The sequence below is a fragment of the Anticarsia gemmatalis genome, chromosome 11 (genome assembly GCF_050436995.1).
Source record: "Anticarsia gemmatalis isolate Benzon Research Colony breed Stoneville strain chromosome 11, ilAntGemm2 primary, whole genome shotgun sequence".
Lineage (NCBI taxonomy): Eukaryota > Metazoa > Arthropoda > Insecta > Lepidoptera > Erebidae > Anticarsia > Anticarsia gemmatalis.
In genome coordinates, this window is record NC_134755.1 from 11,525,309 (window position 1) to 11,553,280 (window position 27,972).

A 27,972-nucleotide genomic window follows, 5' to 3' on the forward strand; every position below is an offset into this window, starting at 1 on the left:
AAAAAGGCGCGCGTTCTGAACTATAGAAATAACTTTGCACTAAAGACGATATTACCGCTTTTGGTCTTATAATAATCTATTGGAAGTTAGCAGCTGTAATGTAAATAATTTATTGAACACAATCATATATAGGTACGTAATCTTTTTACTGGTTCGTACTTTTTATAACTTGTATAGCGTCTCATTTATTTAATAGGCTAATAAAGTTATAAATAATGGCAATCATCGCTTCTCTATTTATTAATCCTATTATTGCTGTCACCATGACAGAGACATTTACGTGTATGTAAATAAATATACGTCACGTTTGTGTTGACGGTGTCTGATTCTCTTAACTGAAGTCACTATTTTTATCAAACTACCTTCAATACGTACTTGTTAGGTATTTTCATTTTCTCCAATAAAATAAAAGATATATACTCTTGCAACATACTTTGGAACCAGTTATTCTAAACAATACACAAAAAAGCTCCACCTGCGTACGCGTCTCAAAAAATCCCTTCATTTGCATATTCATACGTCACGTGATTCCAAATTCAAAAGATCCTGAATCGCGCTATTAAAGTTTTCCCCTCATAAAGCATAAATACAAAAATTGGCCTATGACATTCGGGGGTCGGTGGCCTCGAGGTCAGCCAGTAGTCGCCCAGCTGGTCTGAAGTGGCGATCAATCAGATGTACTGAGACCCTGCGGGCTTGCTCGCGGGGTTGGTAAAGAATTTGCTCAGATATATAATACTCAACTCTCACCATCATCACCTCGAGGGTCCACAAGCACACCTTTCGGGGTTCCCTTGACCCCTTTTGTTAATCATAAATGAGTAAGCATCGTGACAGTTAAATCCAATTTTTTAAAGAAGTTAAGATTCTATTATATTATGTTAGTGGATTATTTATTTGTATTGTTTAAGTAATAAGTTATATGTGAAGGAGAGTTAGTGCTCCACATAATATCGGCAATAATAAGCTATACTTATAAGGGCTATATATCTTATAGACTCTTGTGCGGGTTAGCAATTTAGTAAACAATTAAAACAAAAAGAATTTTAAACGACATTTATTTACGGTTTGAGCAACAAATTAGACAATTAACAGTAAAACTTAACTATGAGATAAATATGAAATTCTTTACAAAAGGACGCAGTTTATATTTGTAAGTAGTTTCCCAGTAAGAATTTTAGATACATGAACACATTGACACAGTTCAACTTTGTAACCTGATAGATGTAATTTTAACTCGTTGGAAGTTTTGACATACACAGACTAGACAAACAGTTTGCCATACTTAGAAGACTGTGTATAAATAAACGATACTAAGGTAGCCACAAATATGTATTGATATAGGTACTAAAAGCAATATGATTACTTGCATCAACTTATATCTTTAACAATTCCTTTAATGCTTCTGTTTATTACATCATTTCATGATGGGTGTGAGTGCAGTGCAGGTGTGTTGCGGATATCAGCCGCATCCGCAAATGCAGAACATCTGAATTAATTAGGACATTTGCATTCGCAGATGTTTGGAATAAAAACTCCGCATCTGCATCCGTATCCGCGGATTGCCAAATATCGTCACCCGCTACTACCCTAGTGCAGTGTAGACGTCATATTAATTTGTTTTCAAAATGACAAAGGTATGGAAGGTTTGGCAGAAGTATCGTTTATATAACAAGGTCTTCGATCGGCGCATAACAGAAATGGCGGTAACCGCTTAGTTCTTTTGAAGTAATCTTTTAAGATTTATAAACATTCAGTCTTAAATTCTACTGGATATGTTGGTTTGTATATGATACACATTGTTCAAGAATACAGTAAGTATTTATAAGAACTAGTTATTACACCAATCTAATTGAAAATTTGAGTGCTGAACAATTTACATGCCTTCTTCCTATGGGAGTAGGCTAAGACCAACTTAAATTCCAACTGGTTATGCATAAAATAATTATAGTTAAAGAAACATTAACCCTCTCATTCAAAAACACACTATAATCCTATTTAGTTAAACAACTACTATAATATGTTTTCTCTTTTTCATTTCGCTAAGGAGTGAACGAAACAAAACTCTTTATAAGCCTTTCATAACTTCATATATTTTTATGAATAAGAGGGTTAGACTTTTTTCATTTCATCTATGTTTTGCGATTTATAAAGATAGATAGTAAATAATATAACAAATAATTTTATTTTAGCTAACAAAAGGATTAATATTAGCTACAATTAAAGGAACAATAATACAATAAATTGAACTCTTATAATAGTATAATTATTTATACAAAAATAACTATTTTATACACAGTTCTTATAGATATATTTCGATAATAATTTGTCATAATTTCAGACTAGTAAAGCAGTACTATTTAGTTCATAAACACAATAAGTAAATAACAATAACATTATTTATCTATAACCAAATATAATAAGCCTATAATTCATTTAACAATTAACAGAAACTGGGATACGTGCATCATATGCCGACTCATATGCTGCTGCAAAGGTGTATAAAAGGACATCTGATTTGCACAGGAGACAAGTGTCTGAGTATGTAGGTGTTATAAGGCGGTAATGAGGCGAATTGTGATGCTGCAATATATTTATCTGCTAGCTTAAATGTAACTAACATATTTTGATAATTTGGCTAAAACCGCCGCCCAAAATATATCTATGATAAACTAAAATCCATTTTCCTATGAAGCTTTTAAGCAGCGAAAACCATAGTCTAGACATATTCATCCTTTGCTAAAAGGCGCTGTAGACTAATGGCCGAATACTCAATCCTTACTCAACTTTAAGTTGCACTTATGTCTCGATGTAATTCGATATAAACTTCAGGAATTAAATAAGGTATCGCGACCTTTAAACTATTTACATTTTAGTATGAAGAAATTATTTTAAGCATCGCTTTAAACTGAGTACCCTTTTGGTATTCAGCCCTAATTAACTAAGAATTTAAACAAAAAATAATTACTATAATATCATACCAATATCACATATCATTTGGCAAGCCTTAACAAAATACTAACAAATTCATTCGATTATAAGTTCTTTCAACTCTTTCTTTATATTTTTTCCCGTTCTTGGTAGTTACGTCACAGTACAGTATTTGGTATCTTTGTGAATAAGTCAGTCGATTAAGGAAGCATTTTATATAATAAACTTTATCAGATGAAAACTTAAATATCGTAATAACGCACTTTTGATGTATTTCATGATAAGCAAAGCAAAATCGGACTTTAAATAAGTAATTTTGCTTTAATATTAAAGTCTGGCAATTTAAATTTCCCTCTATAATATTTACTAAGCACAATACAGTGCTCATTTTTTTGTGTTTTTTATAACAGAAGTTTTAATTATGCAAAAATATTCTTCTATTATTTTTAGCAGACAACATTCAGATACAGTAAACCTCCACAATATTAAAATTGACATACTCGTATCTCACATTTCTACAACTGGGTACTTGACTACTTCAAATCAGCTACTCTTTATGTACCTGTCACAAACGCATTTTAGTATCGAAATACGGTGTAGTGACGTCACAGATTTGTATTTACGTTGGGATCAAATGAGTGCCTATAAAATGTTTCAGTCTATAATAATTACAGTTTCATCATTACTTTCGAAAAAACAAACCAGTCAACTACCCAATTTGTGAAAAGATATTCTTCTATTATTTTCAGATGACAACATTCAGACGAAGTAAACGTCCACACAAAATTGACAATACTTACAATTCTATAATTTCTTTAACAAAATCACAGTTTTTGCATCTCAATTTGAAAGTATCGTTCGTATTTGGGTAAGAGCCTGATGGCTAAACTGACTAGTTTGTTGTGTTGCGGCGCTATGATCCATGATGTTAAGTCAGTGGAGGAACTGACCGCGGACGTGAAGGCGGACTCGAAGGATCGGCGCGTGTTGTCGTCCGGAGATGAGAGCCACAGAGCGTAGCGGCAGAGGGTGCGGTGACTGGAACAAAAAATAATGTGATAGGTAAATATACTCCGAAATAAAGATCTATTTGACGAAATTCGACGCTATGAAATAAGATGTTTCCATTAATGGTTTAAAACTGATAAAGATACCGAATTAATTTGAACCAAAACTTGCTTTTAGGCTCACTTGTGTAAAACCGGTCAAATGCGAGTTCAATTTGCTGGAAAATTTCCGCACCATTATTAAAAAAACGGTAAAATAATCAAGTTTGTCGTATGGGAGCCCCTTCAAATATTGATTTTATTGTCTTTTTTTAGTATTTGTCGTTACATAGTAAGTAAGTTTACAATAAATGAACGTACATGTGCGTGGGCTGGTCGCTGAGCGCCTGCATGGTGACGCGACTGAGCAGCGAGCGCCGCTCGGGCTCGGCCCAGCGACGCAGCAGCGCGCGCGCCGCGCCCGCCGCGCCACCACACTCGCGGCACACGCGCGCTGTGTGGCAGATCCATACTGATACTATCGCCTCGTTTTCTATGCTGTTAACATAAAATAATAATATGTTAATGTAATCATAAATACATAGATTGTAGATACGAATAAAAGTTTCGAATGTAGTTTGATAAAAATATTGTTGATGTACCGTGAAGTAGTCTTTTCGCCGAAAAATAGATGGATAAGTTAAAATTGGAACAAGATAAAAAAAAATATATCGCACAGTTTTTTTAAAGCAATACATCGCAGTTCTAGGAACATTATTATGTACTACTTTAGGTATATGATTTCTAGGACATTTGATTCATTACAATTGTTAAATGTGCGTCTGGTAAAAAGATATTGAATGGTTTAGGTCGATAATTAAACTCCGTAATATCTTAAAAAGCCGTCAATTTTCTCTAAAATGAAATAAAAATGATCTTACAAGTGTATATCAGCAGTAAGTAAGGTCTGCAGCGCGGCACACAGCAGCTCCGTGTCGTGTACATGTGCGAGCGCGCACGCGTACGCGGCGTGCAGGCGAGCGCGGGCCAGCAGCGCGCCCGCCGACCGCCACGGACTCGCCGCCCAGCGCGGGTACACCTCTTCCCACGATATCGAGTCTAAATTAAAAATATACTAATTTAAGTAGATGGAGGTACGAAGGAATGGAGGCGACAAAAGAGAGCCACGATAACGATCAACGCTATGACGTAACTCGTGATACATCAATTAATATACTAACACGCTTTATTGGTTGGAAAAATCACTTCATAAATCACTTTAACAAAAATAATAGCCTTCAAATCTTTCACAAAATATACTCGTATTATCCCGAAGTAACCGTAAATTTCGCCAAACAGCTGACGACGATTGACAGATGACGATTTACTACGTATAGACCGCGTATATTGGGAACATCATCACATACATCACTTTATTTTCTGACTAGCTGACCCGCGCAACTTCGCTAGCGTCACATAGGAGAGAATGCGTCATAATTTTCCCTTTTTTTGTAACATTTTTTACTGGTACTCTGCTCCTATTGGTCGTAGCGTGATAATATATAGCCTAAAGCCTTCCTCGATAAATGGGCTATCTAACAGTGAAATAATTTTGCAAATCGGACCTGTAGTTGCTGAGATTAGCGCGTTTAAACAAACAAAAATATTTTCGATATTCTTGACAATACCTTTGCAGTTGAGAGCAGCTTTAACAGCGGCATCACTAAGCGTGGCGCAGTGCTCGAAGGCAGTAACGGAGGCGGCAGCTGTTACACCTGCCAGTACCACGCGTCCCGGGGCACGGGCCAACCAGTTTACCCACACCTGTACACATGTAACTTGCTGGTTATATTGTTTAAATACATAACAGATCTTCAAATAGATTGAGGGATAGAAAGAGCATTTCATTCCACTTTAGAACCAACAATCAAGTATATAGTTACCAAAAAATATTATATGGCTAAAAAGCACCTGGAGAGAGTACTTTTTAACATCCCATTACTGTCCCACGTGGTAGGGATCTTCTCCCGAAATTATGGGAGGGGTTAGACCTTGAGTCCACCTTGCTGGTCGAGTTGGGTTTGGGTACCTTGCAAGTCATAGAGCGAATAGAGTTAAGTAAATAATAATGCTTATAAACTTACAATCAAAGCAACAGAGGCGGCCGGTTCTATGCACATGATGACCACAGCTCGACTCAGCAGTTCTTCCAGTTCACCCTCCTGACTTAGATGTGGGGCTGGAATAACAATATATGTATATTAGTATTTGCCTCTCTCTCTAACAGTACTGGCGCTGGTCGATTGCCACTGTGTCAAGTCTAACCCATCGTTTTACCGACCGATCCTCGACTGTGACGAACGATAAATTCAAATGGAAATTCAAAATATCCTTTATTTCGTAAACTTCGTACAATGTATTTGAAATAGTCTTAAAATTACTATATTTCTCAGTTTCGGAAAAGCTGGACACGTTGTCATGCGACAATATGTCAAAATGGGAAAAACTGTCTCCGACAAAGGACACGAATATTAATTTCAAAACAATATCTGATTAATAAGACTTACCCAGTGCAGTGAGCGTGTTGAGCAGGCACGTGGTGTGTGCGGACACGTGCGCCAGCAGTGCGGGCTGCGACGCGCTGCACACCCAGCGCGACACGCCCAGCGCACGCTTGGCGCGACACGTGGACCCGCTCTGTGCTGGGCTACCGGCTGGGACCGATAGCTCACATGCTAGCAGGATTAATCTGTACATAAAATAAATGTAATTAAATAAATATTTAAAATCCAGCTTGAAGAACTGTCTACAATCAAGGAATTTACTTTGTAGCAAATTGATTCAACCTTATAAAAGAAGCGTGCTAGTTTCATTGCTATAATGTTTAATTATTTGTATAAATTGCGTGTTACGTACAGGTAATTTGAACTTAAAACAATCGGTATGCGCGAACGCATTATTATGACACATTATATGCAATGGTAACGTCGTTTTATAATTGCTTCACCGAAAGGAAATAATTTTGACTATTTTATTACAACTACTAATCTGGATGACAAATGAAATAAACAATTATAAGTAAGCACTGTATTCGAAACCTTTATGGTAACTAAAGTGAAAAAATATAAGATACCTGAACTGCGGTAGTTCATGGTAAGGTTGCGCCAGGTTGTGGTGAACCATGTAGAAGCGGTCCAGTGCCTCGTCCAACGCGCGTTCCGGGAGACGGGACCACGGCAACTTGCATGCCTCCTCCAAAATCTGAACATCACGTATCATTTTTAATATTTCGTTGTACGTTATAACTTAGAACAGCTCATTGACACTACCCAAACCGAAAGTCGAATCCGTGACTTTGTGTACAGCAGTTCAAAAAGCCCAAATCACAGAGGAACTAGGCAACGTACATAGTTTATAGCATTAGTCTCACGTATTAATATAGTAAATAGTGAAACGTGGGTGTATTTCGTCCATCTTTCATGTACGTATTATGTTACGGTACATATCATTACCAGACTTACCCCTTGTTTGTCTACTGGTGTGAAAAATATTTCAAACACCATCCTGTATATTCAGATGTCTAAGCTTATCCAGATGCTATCCCAGTTTGCCTAGACAGAAGCTCCGTATAATCTAGATATTTGTTACATATACCTGCGTATGCGGTTGTATAGTGGTCCCGGTGAGTAGATAGAAGAGCGAGGCGAGTCGCGCGGCGAGCTGGTCCCCCGCGTCGCGCAGCAGCGTGGCCGCGCTCGTGTCGCGCCACGTCGCGCAACACCACGACGTCAGCTCCCTGTCTGTACTGGATAATATCTGCAATATAAAAGTATATTGAGGATCGCACTCGGCAAGTTATGTTTGGATCTGTTCCGATACAATATCCATAGCATTTAAAAAGGATGTTATTTATAAAGTACTAGCTGACCCGCGCAACTTCACTTACGTCTAATAAAAGAGAATGGGTGAAATTTTTCCCCGTTTTTGAAACATTAATTACTGGTACTAAATGTATCCATACCAAATTTCATGCAAATTGGTTCAGTAGTTTAGGCGTGATTGAGTAGCAGACAGACAGACAGACAGATAGACAGAGTTACTTGCGCATTTATAATATTAGTATGGATTAAACCTTGAGTCATTATTTCAGCTTAGACTCTCGAGTTAGCTTATCAGGTCGCAAATTCTAAACAAATTATTTATTTCAGGCTACTACCCGTCGATAAATACCTTATTATAAATATACATATAAGTTATAAACTTTGGCATAAGTTTTCATGCATATCCGAAAGTTTAGTATGAAATAGTATATTTTATATAAACAATGAAGAGCAAACAATAATAATATTGTTTTCAGTAATGTTTGTCTTGCTTTACCTGCATAGCAATCTGCAGACTCTTCCCATAGAACCACTGGTGCTCGCTCCACGGCAACTTGGCGAGCTCAGCGAGCAACGCGGACGCTTGCACGTGACTCTCCTGCGTCACGCTCGCCGCGCCCGTCATGCTCGCGCCCGTCATGCTCGCGCCCGTCACGTTCACGTACGTTTGTACGCACCACTCGAATATTTGCTGAAGAAGGTGGATTTCCGTACCTATAGAATGTAAAGCAATTAAAAAAACCCTTTAACTAAGTGTCTCTTTGTGTTATAAACCCGGTTATTATTATATTAAACTTAATCATACCAGTCATTAGCTGTAATATTTATACCAATGTTTTATTTCAGAACATACAACACACAGAGAAATCGCAATCACGCAATTCCGATACCTTGTATAGAATCTTTTACATTAGGACAAAACTTAGTCAAATATTTTATAACATCACTTTAACTGCACTATTTACTTTGGTTAAAAATCGTCTTTAGCTAATGTATAATAGAATACGGGAATTAACGCGAACAGGCATTTTACCTTAAAATGCCTAACGTTTCGGCGCAGGTTGCACTCGCCGTGGTCGCAGGCTGCGCCGAAATGTTAGGCATTTTAAGGTAAAATGCGTGTTCGCGTTAATTCCCGTATTCTATTATACATTAAACGTCTTTAGCTACTCCTTAAAGGAGACTTGCATTCATAATAAGGTGTATATTATTATTTATTTCTCACCGGGACAGTCGAGCATGATCTGGTGCACGTTATCAACGAAGTGTCTCAGCATGGGCGTGTACTGCTCGCGCTCGGCCGTGCTGGACAGCAGCGGCGCCGCGGCCGCGTGCGGACTGATCCACGCGCCCCACGACTCTTGCAGCCCCGACCATGCGTAGAGCGCCACTGGTCACAATTTAAAACATTACTAATGTGTTCCTGACGCCACATCGAGGCACGTAACATCTCCGGATACAGCGAACCGGTCTCCGAACCCCCATTTATACTTACACTAAAACATAACGTGAACTAAGTAATCTGTAATTTCTTAGTATTTACTGTGTGTTGTTAATAGCTAACTTATGGCCAAAGTAATAATTCCCATCGAGTTCTGTATAACAAAGATAACAAAGGGCACTATCATTAATATGTGTTCCTAGAAGCATGAAGACATATAGTTCCTATAGTTACCGAACTTTAGACTGACAGCGCCAGCAGTAGTTAGGTCATAGATTGTTAATAGATCTATTAAAGGAAACTCTAATGATTAACATTTTAAACCGAGCAATTTAGCCTATTTTTGCTTACACATAGTGAATCCAAATGTCCAAGGTAAGGAAGATGTCTTTAACCTAAATTTGAAATTAAAAAATAAACTTTAACAGTATGCTATTGAGTTAATCCTAATGCCCAAGTTAAGAAAGACGTCTTTAAATATTTCCATTGAAAATTAAACTTTAACATGATGCAATAGAGTCTATTATCATTCATACCTCTCTCAGGTGCATAGCTGAGCTTAATCCCCGCAGTAACGAAGGCTCGTTGTAGCGCGTGTAGCAGTTTGGCTACGTAGGGCGCGTAGGCAGATAGCTTAGGGTTGCAGGGACCTTTGACTCCTGTGCGAGCCTCCCACCACATCACACCTAGCTCACGGAGTAAGTGACCCAGCTGTAAGCATTCGTACTTATTTAATCTAGATTTATTTTTTGATATTATTTATTTATATTTATTTATTTGAAACTTCTTATACAAAAGTGTGTAAAGGCGGATTTAATGCCAAAAGCATTTTCTGCCAGTCTACCTTGGGGTGATGTATATATTAAAAGAAGTAGGTGTTTAAAAAATCCACGTTAATATTATTATATTATTCGTAGGTACTGTTGTAGAAAATATTTGTTAGTAGCTAAACAGAATTGAACTGATCAAACAAATTTTCATTTTGACTTCCAAGTGCCCTTGAGGACTTAGTAAAGAAAAAAACAAATTTTCTAAAGACTACGACTAAATTTGAATAATACCGTGTTTTCTTACCTGATCAAAAGGTACTTCAGCAGCCTTAGCATCAATAGCTTTGATCACATGATTCCAGTGTGTATACGGCAGCTTATCCTCTAATGAGATTCTCGCGCAGTCCGTGATGTACCCAGGCAAGTGTTGTGACGTCAGCACCAGCGACGAGTGCACGCCCACGAGTTCAGAGAGCACTTGGTACTCCGCTGATGGTGCTACGCCGTAGCGCTGTACTGCTCGTAGTAGCGCTACGGCTACGTCGCGACGTGTAGCTGCGTCCGCTGATTCACACCAACGGGACATTTCAAACTGCAAATGATTTTTATTTCAGTTTCGTCGCTTTTAGTTTTAAATGTTATAGTATAGTACTAACAACATTATTTACTGTGACTTTTTAAACATATTTATTAATATTTTATATGTTTTTCAGAAAGCTTACTGACGTACTTTGCGAAAAAATACGTTCATAGACAAGTGTAAAAAAAATATTTTTGCCATTATTGTCCCTGAGCAAAGGCCTCCTCCCAGAATGAGGAAGGGGTCAGGCCTTTAACACAAACACCACAGTAGCCACGTGAAACTTAGCTTCTTTTCCAGATCTGATTTAAAGAACTCTTAGGCATTAATTGTTACAACGTCTATTTAACTATCCAAGATAAATCTCGTTAAAAAGCTTCATAAAGAAATACGTCTTACCCTAGACAAATAGCTGAACACAGTATGTGCAGGTAGCTTGGAGTCTAACAGCGCGATATACACCGCGGGCCAGTCCGCAGGGCTCAGGCGGCGCGGGGCGAGTAATGTGCCACATAGTGCTTGTTGCAGCTCGCTGGAGCTGCAGCTGCCCCATGATGAGAGCAGCTTGGAGCACGCAGCACCGTTGTGGCATATCCATCGCTAAGAAAACAAATATAAACATGTATTAATAGTTTATATTTTTATTATTCAGTATCATAACCGATGTCTGTGACTCTGTGTGTGTGTAAATGCCATCTTTGAGAAACAAAAGCCTGTTACAGTGATTAAATTACTTTTCAGAGATTTGCGAAAGGCTTTGTGATGCATGGATTCGTATGTAAACAATGTATTTTAAAATACGTTTAAAAGACACCACCATCAATTTTTATTCAATTCAATGGAAAGTTCATCTATACTAATATTATAAAGCTGAAGAGTTTGTCTGTTTGTTTGTTTGTTTGTTTGGTTGTTTGTTTGTTTGTTTGTTTGAACGCGCTAATCTCAGGAACTACTGGTCCGATTTGAAAAATTCTTTCGGTGTTAGATAGCCCATTTATCGAGGAAGGTTATAGGCTATATATCATCACGCTACTACCAATAGGAGCAGAGTACCAGCAAAAAATGTTTCGAAAACGGGAAAAATTTTGACCCGTTCTCTCTTATGTGACGCAAGCGAAGTTGCGCGGGTCAGCTAGTAAACAATACATGGCCTTGTCTGCGGGGGAATAGTATTTTAAAATATATTTAAGCTCTTAAGATCAAGAAGAAAATTAAATAAAAAATAAACATATTGTAGCAGTTATACGTTTGGATCATACATACCTCGGCAAGGTCAGTCACTAGCGCAGTAAGCACAGCTCGTGCGGGCGCGCACGTGCACGCTCGCGCCGTGCCCGCGCTCACCCACGCGTGCTCCACCACGCGCACGCTCACCTCGGTGCTACGTACACGTCTATATTAACATAAACAAATGTTCACATAACATTTCTGATAGAAACAGTTTTATAAACTTTAAAAAAAAGTTAAGACATTGTTACGTAAAAATAATGCACGAATTTGAATTAGAATTGAATTTTGATTATTGCTGGGCAAGATTCTCCATCCGAAAAAGGAAGGGGTTAGGCCTTGAGTCCACCACGCTAGCCAAGGGTTGGGAACTTTGCATGCCCATGGTTTAGCTAGTCTTCAATTAAAGCAATTTTAACTATTCTTACACTAACTACTTAAGCGTCAATATTACCGTGCGATAGTATACAGCGCGGCGGCTGTCCGTGCGGCGCCAGGTCGTGCCCGCGCTAGACGTCGTAGTGCGGCGCGCGCACTGTTCCTATTCTCCACTATCTCGCGCTGAGCGTCCACTGATATACACCATTCGCGAGCCTGTGATAAACAAAACATAATAATATTAGGTCGGGGAAAAAGCCTTTTCACATTATAGTATGTATGAACTTGTAATAAAATATTTTCTCTACATAAAAATGCTCTATATTTGGGTACCTCACGAGCTCACTGAAAGAAACCTAATGAACAGTGTACTCATTTGTGATTCTTGAAGCCGAAGAGATTTTATTACAAGTCCATACATACTATAATGCGAAAAGACTTTTTCCACGACCTAATATTATAAGTAGGTTTTGGGTACTTATTCTTTGACACTGTAGTGAATTCTCCATGGACAAAATACAACAACAACACCTTAACAACGCTTAATATTAATAGAAAAGAAAAGTAGTACTCACCGGTAGTACAACTTGCGTAGGCTTGCACTTCTGCGGGCACTGTTTCTCTACGGGCGGCAGGGGACGAGACACTCGTAGCGCTGACACCAGCTGCCACAGGCGAGTGTCCAGCGCCGACACGCGCGACACCTCGCCACACCACTCTCTAGTAAACAGTACGTGACTTTATATTAGTCTACTTAATAATAAGTACCTGAATCGTGAAGAAAATGGGAAAGATAAAATCTAAATCAAATCATTTATTCATTTAGGTCAAATATTGACTCTTATGATAGTCGTTACAATTACTAAATCTACCACTAGCTCGAAAGGGGGTTACGTACTTTCGGTTAAAAACAGTGTCCAGACGTATTGAAATAACATGGCGATCAACAGATGACTGTTGAGTTTCTATGCGTTAACAAATGCCATAGTTTAATACTGAATCAACATTTGGAAACCGTCAATTTGACCATCGTATTTCATCTCGTGATATTAAACAATTTTTTAAAAAGGCAAGAACAAATATAAAAGTAGTATAACGTGTAATAACGGTAAAACTTACTGTGCGAGCGCCTCGATGTCCTGTAAATGTTTGTGGACTAGTGACATGAGAGTACGGACATTTCGGACGTCCACGTCTTCTACAGGAGACTTGATCTCTTTCACCTTATGCCTACAACATAACAACATACATTACGGATAATTAATTATTACATAAGCACCGATATTAAACTAACTTAGTAGATTCTAATGCCAAGATCGTTTAAAATTTAGAAGAACATTTTCAATGGTGATGATTATTGATGTATCTCGTTGATAATCCTTATTTACTACTAATTAAAATTCTATAAGATTATCTGCTTATCTAGACTTTTATATTATTTTAGAGTATTTAAATAAAGTCACAGAGAACAGAGGTGACTCGCGCAGCTTCGCTTGCGTCACATAAGAGAGAATGGGTCAAAATTTTAACATTTTTTACTTGTACTCTGCTCCTATCGGTCGTAGCGTGATGATATATAGCCTATAGCCTTCCTCGATAAATGGAGTATCTAACACTGAAATAATTTTTCAAATCGGACCAGTAGCTCCTGAGATTAGCGCGTTCAAACAAACAAACAAACTCTTCAGCTTTATAATATTAAGTATTAGATTAGTATATTAGTATTAGTATTAGTATAGATTTAAATCTTGACCAGTGTTATAATAAGTACTGTCGAAGAAGTAGTTATAAGGTAGTAATAGCTTCCTACCTCTTGTGAGACCGGTCCTTAACCTTCAGTATATGTTCAATGGCTCTATTAAAGGCAGTGTTGGGCGGCGTGGTGTCGGGCGGCGGCGGCGGGACCGGCAGCGGGAACTGATCCAGCTCTGGGGAGGGAGCCGGACGAGATACTGAACGGTGCCATGCTGCTTCTAACGCCTATGGGAAATAGAGAAATACTATTCTTATATTCATGATCATTAACACATCAGTATTCATATTCATGATACATAAATACATCATGAATGAATGAATTATCGTATTTCTGGTTATATTTTTTGGAGTAAATAATTTGAAGTCAGTAATTATTTGTTTAGCCAAATTAGGGTGTTCGTGATGCCAACACGGTAAGGCATATTTTTTAGTTATATCAGATATTATCTTTATTTATACCATTTATACAGATATGTGCACACTAGTACGTATACGTGTAACTACGGATGTAGCACTACGCTCCTATCAATTATTATTGATATATTTGAAGTAAAGTAATTTATAATGTAACTTACATGTTCAGGGATGAACCTAGCTATATCTGCGTGATGCGGCATTGCGCGAACCTTGTCGCCTTCTTCCAACCAACACAGGTACTCACCAATCATCCTATAGTAGGGAAAAATTATGTCAGTTTAGAGCTATAGTATAGAATCCAAGAACAAAGATATAATACCGTATTTATGTGTATTTTTTGCTTGTATTTATTATGTATATCTTACCTTTCCGCAGCAACATGATAAGCAATCAAACTCAAATTATTCTTTGGATCACAAGACTCCCTCGGACTGTCCTCTACTTTACTACTAATACTCTCTTCCTCACTGCCCTCCGAGTCACTTGCATCACTCGACTCGCCCGTCAAATCGACTATCGTTAACGCAGGTAGTAGACTATTATCGACTGAGCTCGGACTAGTTCGAGCAACAGTTTTAGTCGATTGTGCTTGGTTGTTTTCAATCGATTTAGTCGATTTGAGTGATTCGGCTTCGCTGCGGTGATATGCGATCGTTTCTTGTAGACGTTTCTTTACTTGCGCTAGTGTGCGGGATTTTATGAGACCGCTGAAGAACAGAGGTCCTACTGGTGGTGTTGATTCTGACCTGTTAAAGAGAAGTTACTTATAATATTGCTTGATAATATACCGTGCAGGCAGAAATGTATGACATGCACTGATGTTTCACCCATATGTAATGCCTATTTCCATATAGAAGGCACTTTAACAAACTCTCAGGTACTATTGATAAATATTCTAATGTAAATTTTCTAAATACCACTCAACATTAACATTAACCTTGTATACAACTGCATGCCTGCTAATAAATAAATAACATTTTGCCCCACCAGGAAATCGAACCCAAGGCTTCATGATCAGCAGTCACACACACTACTGACCGCAAAAGCAGTCATGGTAACAAATATCTATACTTATAATAAATCTGTAGAGAGGTCAATTCTGTACATTGAATATATTTAAAAAAAAACCAATGGGGGATGTTTAGTAACGGATACTGATACCGAATCTGCAATTTATAATTTTCTTTTCTGTCTGTCTGTCTGTCTGTCCTCCGTCTGTATGTGACGCTATCACGTAAAAACTACCGGATAGAATGCACTGAAATTTGGTATATGCATAGATTAAGTAGTGGAGCAGTTCCTAGGATACTTTTTATAGCATAAAATTTAAAAAAAAATTAGAAAATTGAAAAATATACGTAGAAATCGTTTGAACCTGCGTTTCCCTATAGAGACCATAGATGGCGTTACAATCCATTTCACAACATTCGCATAAAGTTAACGCGGCGCCTGCCGTATCGATACCTGTTGTTCGCACCAACCAATAGATGGCGTTATAGCTCGCAACAAAGCATGTTTTTTCTAATTAATTTGTTTTGATGGCTTTATTGTAAAAAAATACCTTTGAAACATGCTATACATTTATAAGATTTTTAAACATAAATGTTGTATGATATATTACACAAAAATGTTGGTTTACGTGGGTCCGGTGCGGTCGGGATATCCTAGATGGCAACCGAGTAATTTCGTTTGTTGTTCGCCGCAACTAACAGATGGCGTTGTTGTTCGAAACACATAACCAAATTAATTGGTTGCATTAAGGAAATAAATTGTATAGCTATGAAACAGACTACGTGGTAAGTTTTAAAAAATAAACAACGGATGATATATAAAAAATAATTACGGGTTACGCGGTTTCGGACGTATCATCGCAAGTAAACATTATTACGCGTGTGAAGAGCTCCGGCGCAGATAGGTCTGTCTGTACCTATTATAATATTCTGAATCAGACGGGTAAGCAATGGTCAGTCTATAATAAGGTATTATATTTTACACTGTAAACTGGTACGGATACAGACGAGAGCGGAAAAGAAGGTAACCACAGGAAATCAGGCCTGCCTGAGCCTGTGTCACATTGTGTGCCCTTCGGGTCCCTTTCGTATATAACCATTAGATGACAAAAGAGTTGTTAGCATTTTTATGTGTATCGAGTGCTTCGCAATTCGCGTGCTCAAACGAATAAGCAACAGTACGAAATTCACGCGAGCGGAGCCGCACGGGTCAGCTAGTAATAAATAATTGCAGAGAAATATGTCAAAACCTAAAACTGACCTACACTCAGGCGCTCGTTGTAAATACAAGTGCAGGAGTAGTCTCCACAAAGTTAGGTGTGACGGGTGATTCATCGGCGCCACGAGAGCAGCGCTCGCCACACGGTATATCACTAGCTCTTCTGACGTTATGTTGGCTGACACTTGCTGCAACAAACAATGTTTATTACTGGGTGCAAAAATTATAGTGGAGATTTTTTAGACGAGCAATAAGACCCGATGCTTGAAAAGTCGAAAACTGATAGCTTATAAAGCTAAACTTCTTACATTATAGATGCTCGCTTATAGCTCTGGGAAGCGCGCAAAAAATGTTTTTATTTTTTTTTGTTAAGACGAGTAAAATGAGGTAAAAAAGATAACTTGGATTTCGAACTTAAAAGTTTGATCTCATACAGGGTGTCCCAATATATAACGTCAAGCCAAAACCGCAAGTCGGGCCAAGGCATAGCTGTCCTCAATATTAAAAAAAAAACCTTTTTATAATATTCACTAGTACGCCAGGCTCTCGAGCTGTATGTAGTGTATGTTACCTGTATAGCGTTGTCGACGTGTATCTTGTGTGCGGCGGCTCGCTGGCGGTGCAGCGCGTCCAGCAGCCGCCCGTACCCGTGGTGCACCAACGTCTCGTGCTGTGTGTGACACATGTCATGTGTCTGTATGTACTGTATGTAGTGTAGTGTAGTGTAGTGTAGTGTAGTGTAGTGTATGTTACCTGTATAGCGTTGTCGACGTGTATCTTGTGTGCGGCGGCTCGCTGGCGGTGCAGCGCGTCCAGCAGCCGCCCGTACCCGTGGTGCACCAACGTCTCGTGCTGTGTGTGACACATGTCATGTGTCTGTATGTACTGTATGTAGTGTAGTGTAGTGTAGTGTAGTGTAGTGTAGTGTAGTGTATGTTACCTGTATAGCGTTGTCGACGTGTATCTTGTGTGCGGCGGCTCGCTGGCGGTGCAGCGCGTCCAGCAGCCGCCCGTACCCGTGGTGCACCAACGTCTCGTGCTGTGTGTGACACATGCGTAGGAGACATTCACATAACAGTGGCGCCGTGCTGGCGTTGCGGACCACGTGGTTTATCTGCTCTTTTGAATTCTCCTCCTGAACATAAATGGGTATATGTATGAGTTACTTAATAACTCTTACTCTTAGTTTTATAAAAAAATATGTAAAAACCAAAGGGTACGGCCGCAAACTGCACTTAAACAAAAAAAATTGTTTTAGGTTGGCAGCGTAGGTCACATTTCAACATTGCCGCCCGTATTCTGTTGCGTCTAAAAGCTAGAAAATAAATAAATATACAACGTTTTTGGATATCCTTTACGTGAATATCGTATAAATTAGATACAGGTAGTCTATTTACCTGCAGCAGCAGGTTAGCATACGCGTCTAGTTGTGGCCACAGCCTGGTGGCCCGCGCGGCGCAGTCCGCGATGCCGAGCGCGGCGGGCGGCAGCGACGCGCGCCACAGAGCGTGCAGCCACGCGCTCAACACCCACGCACGAGTCGTTCTGTACCATCAATCAATATAACCCAATACATTCAAATGATAATAATGTCGTTCGTCCTAGCAGATTTTGGCTATGACGGCCAGTTTCATTGAAACCAGCCAACTGTGCAGGACTTTGTTTATAGTGTTCAAGTATGTGCACAATACACATGTACACTCTCTATTCCATCACTCTCATAGTCTGGTGGAACGGCTAAACGGACACGACCAGAGACAATCAAATGATATATAATCAATGTAACCAATTTCTGTTTCACTGCTATCTTATAAGATATGTACATAGCTTGCAGTATGAGAGAAGATATTTACGTAGACCTTATTGATCTAGACGGATCATTTTGCACGTAGATATAGACTTGTGTATGCGGCACTGCATTGTCATGGTATTACTGTCTTTATTTTATTAAATAGGTTATCTGCTGCCAAGATTTCATACAGGCTCTTACTACATTCTCACTTAAGTGAACATAGATCTCGTCTTAGGAGCAAGCGTCAGAATTCTACTAAGTTCAAAAGTTAAAAAATATCAATCTTATAATAAATATAGTAATGTAAACAACAAGAGACTGACTGTTGGTGTTCCATCTGCGCTAGTATGAGTCGTAGCAGCAGCTCCGAGCCTGATACTCCGCCGCGGCCCAGCGCCCGCGCCATCAGACTTGGGCCGGAGGTCACTATCGACGTGAATACTTCGTTGAACCTGGCCAATGAGTCATACCGCTTAGTCTAAGTGATAATGAAGAGTAAATAAGTACATAAAATATGGGATTTGAGATACTGGAATGAAGGTTTTCAAAACTTCGAATCGCTTAATTTTGCGTAACTTTATTCCAATATGCATTGATACAATTTTATAGAATGTTTGATATTTCGAATATATGTATGTATTACATCTATTGTAGGCTAATTTATTTTTATAGATAATTTGTCAGTTATTTATGCCCAAGGATAAATATAATTAAAAGTCACAAAATAATGAATATGGAATCATGAAACAGTCTATATTATTATATTAGATACATTAGTACATACTTGGGTGTGAGTGCGACGGACTCGGGCGACTGCGCCATGACGTACATGATGCCGGTCAGACAGTGTACCGCGTCACGTGTCCGCTGCGCCGCCAGCTTAGCTAGACCTACCACGCCTTCCGTACATATCTATAAAACAAATATCGTCATAATTGTGAGAATAAATACAACTATTTCCCGGTTTCTGAGTACATTTAGCGGTAGTTTATCTATTCAATAGAGTTTTTTATATGAGTTTAAACGCTATTCAATAATTTTTTTATATGAGTTTAAACGCTATTCAATAGATAAACTAATACAAAATAATAATAAAATTGCGAAATAAACTGTAATTAAACGAAACACATAAACACATGTTGTGATTTAGACAGTAAAATGCGAAAGTTAGGCAATTTGTAAGAGTTATCTTAATTCTAACATTAGTCCGTAAGCTTTCCTATTCATAAATAAATAATGTATATGATTTCGAATGCATACATCTACTAGTAGTAGAAACAGATGTAGTGTCCTTCAGTCGCATACGATAAGTAAAAGTTACCTAAAACAACAAAAATTCTAACAATTGTTTCTATTATCTTTATTCAAAATGTCACTTGAATAAATCACCGGTCGGTAAACGATCTGTGGGTTAAGCAAACCTTGGCGCGGTCAATTCATAGATGGGTGACCGCATAGTGGTATTTGAACAAGGCGTCTCCGTGCTTCGGAGGGCACGTAAAAAGTCGGTCCCGGTTGTTGTCAATTAAGATAACAGTCGTTAAGCCACGTCAAAGGTCTTCGGGCGGCTTGAACAACTTTGACACTAGGTTGACCACTAACCATACGATAACGCGTAACGCAACTTAAATATAACTCACCACAGGCATACAATGTCCCCAGGAACTTGACAACAGTGCATACGCGATAGAGAAGAGATCGGTAGGTTGTTCGTCAGGCGGCGGCGCGTCCAGTGGCAGTTGCCAGGCGCTGCGGTGAGTGCGCATGCGCCGCAGCGCCGCCCAGCAGCACTCGTCCGCGCCCGCCGCCAGCCCGCGCACGTGCACGCACAGCCACGTGCCGAGAGTGAGCTGCACGTCTAGGTCTAGACCACTGGGAGAAATATTAGTATTTTATACTTTATGTAGAGTGTGAATCCACTGTAGTTCTAAATGTCTTGTTTCAAACGAAACACAAAGAATCGGATATTTTTAAAGTTCAAGGACCAAGGTGTTTTTGAATAAAAAGAAAATGTTATAAGATGAACTAAAAAAGCATTAGCGAGCTACAGGAAATTATTTAATTACAAATATTTTTTCAAACCTTGCAAAACCTTGTCAAAGATATGTTACGTGGTAAATCAACATTATACTCACGTGTGCGGCGTGCAGTCGAGCTGCAGCAGTAAATGTTGCAGTAACTGCGGACATCGTCTTGCCCAATCATCCAATAACGCCCGCAGTTCCCCGGCGCGTGGTCTCCACGCAGATACGTGCAGTGCGGACACACACCCTGCATCTAGGCTCTCAACTATTGAACAAAAGAACAATTTATTTATCGTCTGCTTATGAACATTTAAATAGATAGGTAGATCTTTAAAAGAAGTCCTAAAAGATTTGTCTTTAAAAATAACCTAGATGATATTCGTTATCACTTTCTATAAAAAATCCAGAATAATCCTATTGATACATTATTATCAGGTTAAATTACGAAATATGAGTAGCTATGAAGTAATCTTACCTATATTCATATCAGCAAGTATATGTAGCGCAATAGTGTGTAGATATGGATGAGCAGTCAACAGTCGCGGAAGACATTCTTTCGCAGTCCTTTCGCATAGACCCTTGCAAGCTAACGGCGACTTGCGCTTCAGCCCAGTCTGTGACACATAGAAATTTATTTATTTTATTTATTTATTGTACTTTTACAATTTACCTTAATCTATTACCTAGTTTATACTCGCCTAACTTATTAGTTGAACGGCGAAATGTGACTATTGTTTATGAAGTATTTACTTTAATTAATGTTTGCTAATTAATATTAGAAAAAAAGAAGACTTTCAAACTCGTATAAAATTGAAAATATTTAATACAGATGTGCATGGAACTACATCAAAATATTGTGATTTTTTACATACCTGTAATAGAAACTCGACGACTATACGTGCGAGCTCGTGATCGTACACGCGGTCGATAGCGAACTGCGACACAATGCGTACACGCGCCTCGCACGTCCAGCCCGCTGATACGTCTACGTAAAAAAATAAATTGTATAAACAAGTTAATATTTATAAAGTAAAATGGTCTGGAACAAACTTTTAACACGGTAAGTCTAAAATGAATTTTTAAAAATTAAACAGAATTGATTAGTTCAAACAGCGTGAAGACGTACTTTTTGGTACGATTTTAATTAAGCAAATATAAACATTGTTGATTTTTTAATTCAAATATTTAGAAAAAATATTCATTATCACTCAAATCAAAAGCTTTGTTTGTATCTGCTATTTTATAGAGGTCAAAATATATAGTCAACTCTTATATCAAACTAATAGTAAAAGTCTTACCATGTAATTCTTGTATGTAAGTAAGACAGTGATGCCTGGCGGTGACGTCACTTAGCAGTGCGGCCGGCAGCCGGTGTACGTTCGCAGGCGACACTAACTGTAGACCTTCTGTATATGACGCCTCTAGTTCCGACGTTAGCTTGTCTGTCAAATCTCTTGTGTAGTACTCACTAAGATGGGAAATAAAATACAATAATAACAACTATTTTCGCTGTAGTTAACTACCCGTAATTTTTCTTATACTTAATTACTGCAATCTTTTGTTCCTTTCATGCTCAAAAAGAAACTCGTTTATACAATGCAAACTATAAAACATGTTTGCTGTTATATCCGTAAATTTGTACAGGAACATTTTACCGCATTAAAGACCTGTTTACATTGTAATGTATAAGTCTCGAAAAGTAACAGCTTTACAAAAATAAAATATTATGTAGTCAAATTTTTCAGTCTGTAATATAATTTTAACTTACCAACTGTGAAGATGCAAGCACGCTAATGCTCGGAGCCCTTGCACAGCTATATTTTGTAGCATTCGCGCGAGTCGTGCGTAGCTGCGTAGTGCGCTCGTAGCGCGGCGTAGCACGTGTAGCAGTGCACGTACACCGTAGCACGCACGTAATACGCTGTGTCCCCCGGCACCTCCGCCCCATTCGTGCGGCCGTGCTTGTTTTATATCCTGTACAATAAATTGAAGGTAGATTATAATATGTCACAAGCACATTTTCCTCGTGATTTAATACAATAAAAATATTTCTTTATTTTCCTCATCTAAGTGTTTACGCAAATTAGCAATATTCTGAAAACAATCCAAGTCATCCTTCCATCGCCGTTCAGAATTTATGAATCCACGTTTCCCTGCCACTCAGTCGGTAGAAATAGGAGTTCAATATGCAAAGTTGTACAAAAACCAGCAGTATAAGTTAATATTTACATGATGTGTAAACAGCAGTATCCTGGCCAGCAGCTCCCTGAGCGGCAGAGCTCGCAGCAGCGCCAGCAGGTCGCGCTCCCGCAGCCTGCCCTCGCTCACGGCGCCGCCCGCTCCGTGCTTGTCTAACTCCTCCCATACCTCCTCCGCATCTACAACATAATATATTGATTATTATTAATATTGGTTGCTAAATTAAGTATGCGCTGAATAGATCATGATTTGTTGGCATATACTGCCGTCGGGTGATCATGGTTTCAAATTCAACATGGAACAAATTTCGATCTGATTGTATATTACATATGTTCGTTGTTTGCATATTTGTACAAATACGTAAGCATTCTTAATGTGGCAGCAGTTGACTATTATAAAAGATATGGAAATATAACTACTTAATCTATACTAATATTATAAAGCTGAAGAGTTTGTTTGTTCGTTTGTTTGAACGCGCTAATCCCAGGAACTACTGATCCGATTTGAAAAAATCTGTGTTGGATAGTCCATTTATCGAGGAAGGCTATATATCATCACGCTACTACCAATAGGAGCAGAGTATCAGTGAAAAATGTTACAAAAACGGGGAACATTTTGACCAATTCTCTCTTATGTGACGCAAGCGAAGTTGCGCGGGTCATGCACAATAAAATTTAAAACGGAAGCTACCTTCGGTGCACTCCTGCGCAGTATCTAGCCGTGGATGTGCAAGCAATAGTTCAAGTAGTGCCAGCAAACGTGGAGGAGACCCCACCTCCCCACGAACACACACCACTTTTGCCGCCCAGCGCACGGAACGAGACTGTCTGTAAGCATTACAAATAGTTTTGAAAATCTTTCATCCCAATTTAGTTATGTCATTTAAGTCCTAAGAGAAAATCTTACACATTTTGACTGCCTCCGTGGCGCAGTGGTTTAGGTCGCCACGCCGATACCACTGTGTCGGGAGGTCGTGGGTTCGATTCCCACACGGAGCAATTATTTGTGCGATCCACAAATAATTGTTTCGGGTCTGGTTGTGCTTTGTGTCCGTTGTTTGTATGTTTGTAAAAGTCCCCGCGACACAAGAGCAATTCTTAGTGCGGGAGTTATCTTTTTTAAAAGAAGAGTAAGAGAAGAGATTTCAAGATAGATAAAACACACTAATAAAAAGTCTTCTCACTTAAACAGATGGTGCAGTATATACAGCAGTTGCCTCAGGTCCCTCTGGTCGACGAGCGCGTGTGCGAGCACGGCGGCCCAGCGCTGCAGCGCGCTCGCCAGCACGTCCGGCGCGTGAGCACTCACTCGCAGTGCGCCCAGCACTAGTGCCAGCGCCTCGCGGACCACGCCCTTGTTGCTTTGTACCGTTTCTGATATTAACTCTTCTATCTATGCAGAAAAAGCATTTTATAGTTTGTACTTGCCGTTTGAGCCAAAGTTACAAATGTATAATAAAATACGGGAATTAATGCAAACACGCATTTTAGTGCCGCGCCGTGCCGTCGCTGTGGTCACAGGCCGACTGGACTGCAACCTGCGCCGAAACGTTAGGCATTTTATGGTAAAATGCGTGTTCGCGTTTATTCGCGTATTTCATTATACAGTAAACATGCAACGTGAGAGTTTAAAAGCGAAGTTACAAAATCTACAAAAATCTAATATACAAAATTTGTGTTAAATCTCATCATTTTTTAAGAGCTCTTTGTATGTCCACTCCCATTATACCACTGAAATGCAAATATCTTTGACCCATAGAAAATCAAGATTATCTCTGATGCATGTGCATCAGGAATAGAAAATGATTACACCTGAATATAATAATATGTAGCGTAAACAAGCATGTCATTTAACTAAAAAAAAAATCCTTATGTAACTACCATAAATTGCTTATTTACCTGACAATACGCCAACAACGCTGCATGCTGATGATGACAATAAGAATCCTGTATATTTCGCAACAGGCCCTCCAGCTTCATCTTAGCCACCGGCAGTCTGTCTTTAAGTAGCTCAGCATGTTCGTACCTCGCCATCACACTCACTGACTCTCCACACACACACTTCTCTGTCTGATTTATAATACGCTTTTCTACCTTCCATAGGTTGTTTCTGGTTCTTGCTTCGTCTGCCAATGCGTTTGCTAGTTCTATGCGCTCGCGGTCCATTGCCATAAGGGAAGACCTGAAAAAATATGTCTTTTATAAAATTGCTAAGTACAAACTAAGAAATGTGCTACAAACATTTTGTATGCTTATTGATACATAACGACACGCCTGTTGTACCGAAGGTGTAGATAGAGGACAGAGGTGTATAAAATACACTCACGCATTTTGTCCCACAAAGGAATCGATCCGTGATTTATTGGTGAACCAAAGAGAGCCTTGTCGTTTTATAAAATCAACTGGTACTACGCGAAACATCTGGTAATTCATATTAGATAATTTTAATGTGTATATATTTTTAAAAAAAAAGGTGTTTTGAACACTTACTTAAAAGTAGACAGTAAATCAACAAGAGGATGTTCAGGACCACTCACAGGCCCCGCCTCCACTAGCTCCTCCTCTCTCTCACTCATAGCTCTCACATCTTCCATCTCACCTCCACTATACAACCTCATAACATCTTCAATGGGCATACATGGCACTTGAGGCTTAGTCTCCGCAATAACTTCTGAATAAGCCACAATTTCAGGTATCTCTTCAAAACATGGTGCAGAGGGAGCCTCCATCTGATGAATATTTTCAATAATAACAGGAGACTCCTGCTCTGAACTTGCAGCTTGTAAGTAAGCATTCGGACTGAACATTTCAAATTCCCTTTCCTCAGATATTTCTGTAACTTGTTCTGGTATCGCCATTCTTTTTAAACTGTTATTTAGCTCCTCAAAGCTGTATTCCGTACTTGATGTTAGAACCTCATTGGTTACATTTGATTTAATATCTATGCTACTTTTGACATCAACTTTTTCATAACTACTTATTGCAGGACTAGTCTGTGGTATATTTTCTATAGAGACTTCTTTAACTAAATTAGTTGGTATTGTTTTTTCTTCTACATTTTCTTGTGATATAATTTGGGAAGTTGATTGTTCAGTACATATACTAGTAGTTTCAGTAATTATTTCAGTGACTGGCTCTTCAGTAGCCAGTGTTTCTTGACATGAGTCTTGTGTAAGTTCATTAGGGATGTGTATGTGAGTGACCTCTGTGTCCTCGGTTAAAGAAGGAGTATCTACTATGACTGGAGGCTGCTCTCTGGTTACACTACTTCTTGATGAGCTTTTCTCTTTGGTTTTCTTTTTCTGTAAAATTTTAAATGTGTTATATAATGTAATACACTTCTTTATTTTTAATCTATACTCAACATCACATGTTTAAATTGAAAATGCAACCCCCTTTCACTATTTAAAGCCCACGGCTCACGTTATAGAGCTGTACCTACTGCCATATCCCAGGCACAATACCAACGCCAGTATACTATTGCGAAATATTTTAACGTAAATTACAAAAGATATTTGCCCAACCTGGGAGAAACCTCTGCTTCCTATGCTCCACAGAGGCAGCTATTTAATTTATTTACAACATAAGCAATTAGTCGTCATTCCATATCTGATAATATCCGACCGTGGAAGTCTGAATTCTAATGGCAAAAGATGTCATTTTTATTCAAGGTCTCCATTTCTATGGGATATTAAAATAATATGTAGTATTATCTTGCGTTGGATCCTCAAAAGAGGGCGGATTTCTGCATTGTTAGTTAGCTTGTATTGTATTACTTAACTGCAAGTAAAAGTTACATCAACTACACAGTGCTTTATTATCATGTTAACAAAGCCCTGTAACTAAATCTATACGTAAATTGTTTACAGGCAGAACTATCAATCAAAAATACAGATATAGAAAAAATATGCATTCCAATATATTATGCAGTTGATGCTGCGTAAATTTAAAACAAAGAACTTTAAATTTAAAATCGATAGGTACATACTTCTTTACGTTTTTCTTTCACCATAGTCGCCATGGTGTTCGACTAATGAATAGCTCAGTGTGTTTGAACAATCAATCGCTTGTGTTTATATTTTTATTCTTGAAAATATCACAAACATTCATGTTTTTCCCCAAATTCAAAACAAACACTGTAAATGACTGTATTTGACAGATACTTTTATCTTGACAGCAGGATAGCTGCCTAAAATTTAGTAAGTGCGATAGAGATAGAAAAATTTGAATGCATTAACTATTTTTTTTTGCAAATCTGGAACGTATTAATCAGCTGTCACGTAGTGATGTGCATTTTACAAAAATAAAACATGATTCGTAGTCGATTTTAGAAGTTGTAAGCCACATATTTAAAAATATTCTCATTTGAGGAAAGTTTATATTAAAGTAGGTAGGTAGTATAAAAAGTAGGTAAATGAAGAAACTTTAAATAAAAATAATAAAAAAATATATCTTTAATGTTTTTAAAAATATTTTTTAACTCCTCGAAAAGTCTCTGAAGCCTCTTATTCAGTGGCAATTTACTCTCAGTAAAATGATGTTGTAGATAAATCGCGGATTCGATTCTCGGGCGAAATTTAACTTTTTTTTAATATCCGCTCATTTTAAAAAAATACAATAATGGAATCACTACTATTCGCTAGATGCAACATAGTTCGCGATTTGACGCTAAGCTTAAATCAATCTGAGAAAAAATAAAATCAAGTAGTCCGGGCGCAAGCGACGGTCGGCGTATACGCCGTCAGGGATTATTATGCGATAAGGCAAAGGTTTATCCAGATTAGCAACACATTCTTAAAACGTGCACTTTCACGTGGATTTCAATGTGTTGCAAATTTTTGGATACTCTATTATACAAACGTATGGGCAAAGCCTTGTGATCCGCTTCACTCATACCTCGCGCCCAGAAAAAAGAGAGACGCGAATAAATGCATCCTACACACCAAAGCCGACAGCCCATAATAGATTTCTATTAATATTGTTAACTTCGACCCATGATTTTACAAGGAAGCATTTAGGAACCTGTATATGTGCTTGGCATACCCATTATTTTTTATTCCATCTCGTCATGACATAAATATAGTCATATTAATATACCTACCTTTCCCATAACATTAGTCTATCAGAGGTCAGACACCCGACGGCCTTTTGCGCAACAAGTAATCGGTATCGGTAGAAGATTAAAACATATTAGTTCGAAGATATTGTAAAGCATTTTAATTAACATAACAAGACAGACCTTGTGTTACTTAAATGTGATTAAAAACATATGTAAACAACTAATTACTGATACCTCCGTGTCTAAGTTTTATTCTAATGAAGAAACTTATTTTATTGCCATCTCCTCAAGTCATAAATTTTTT

General features: G+C 38.4%; 1 pseudogene; it reads right to left on the reverse strand.

The window, feature by feature from the left end:
- Positions 1-1,042: 1,042 nt before the first annotated feature.
- Positions 1,043-26,747, reverse strand: LOC142976556 (uncharacterized; annotated as a pseudogene).
- Between the last annotated feature and the right edge of the window lie 1,225 nt (positions 26,748-27,972).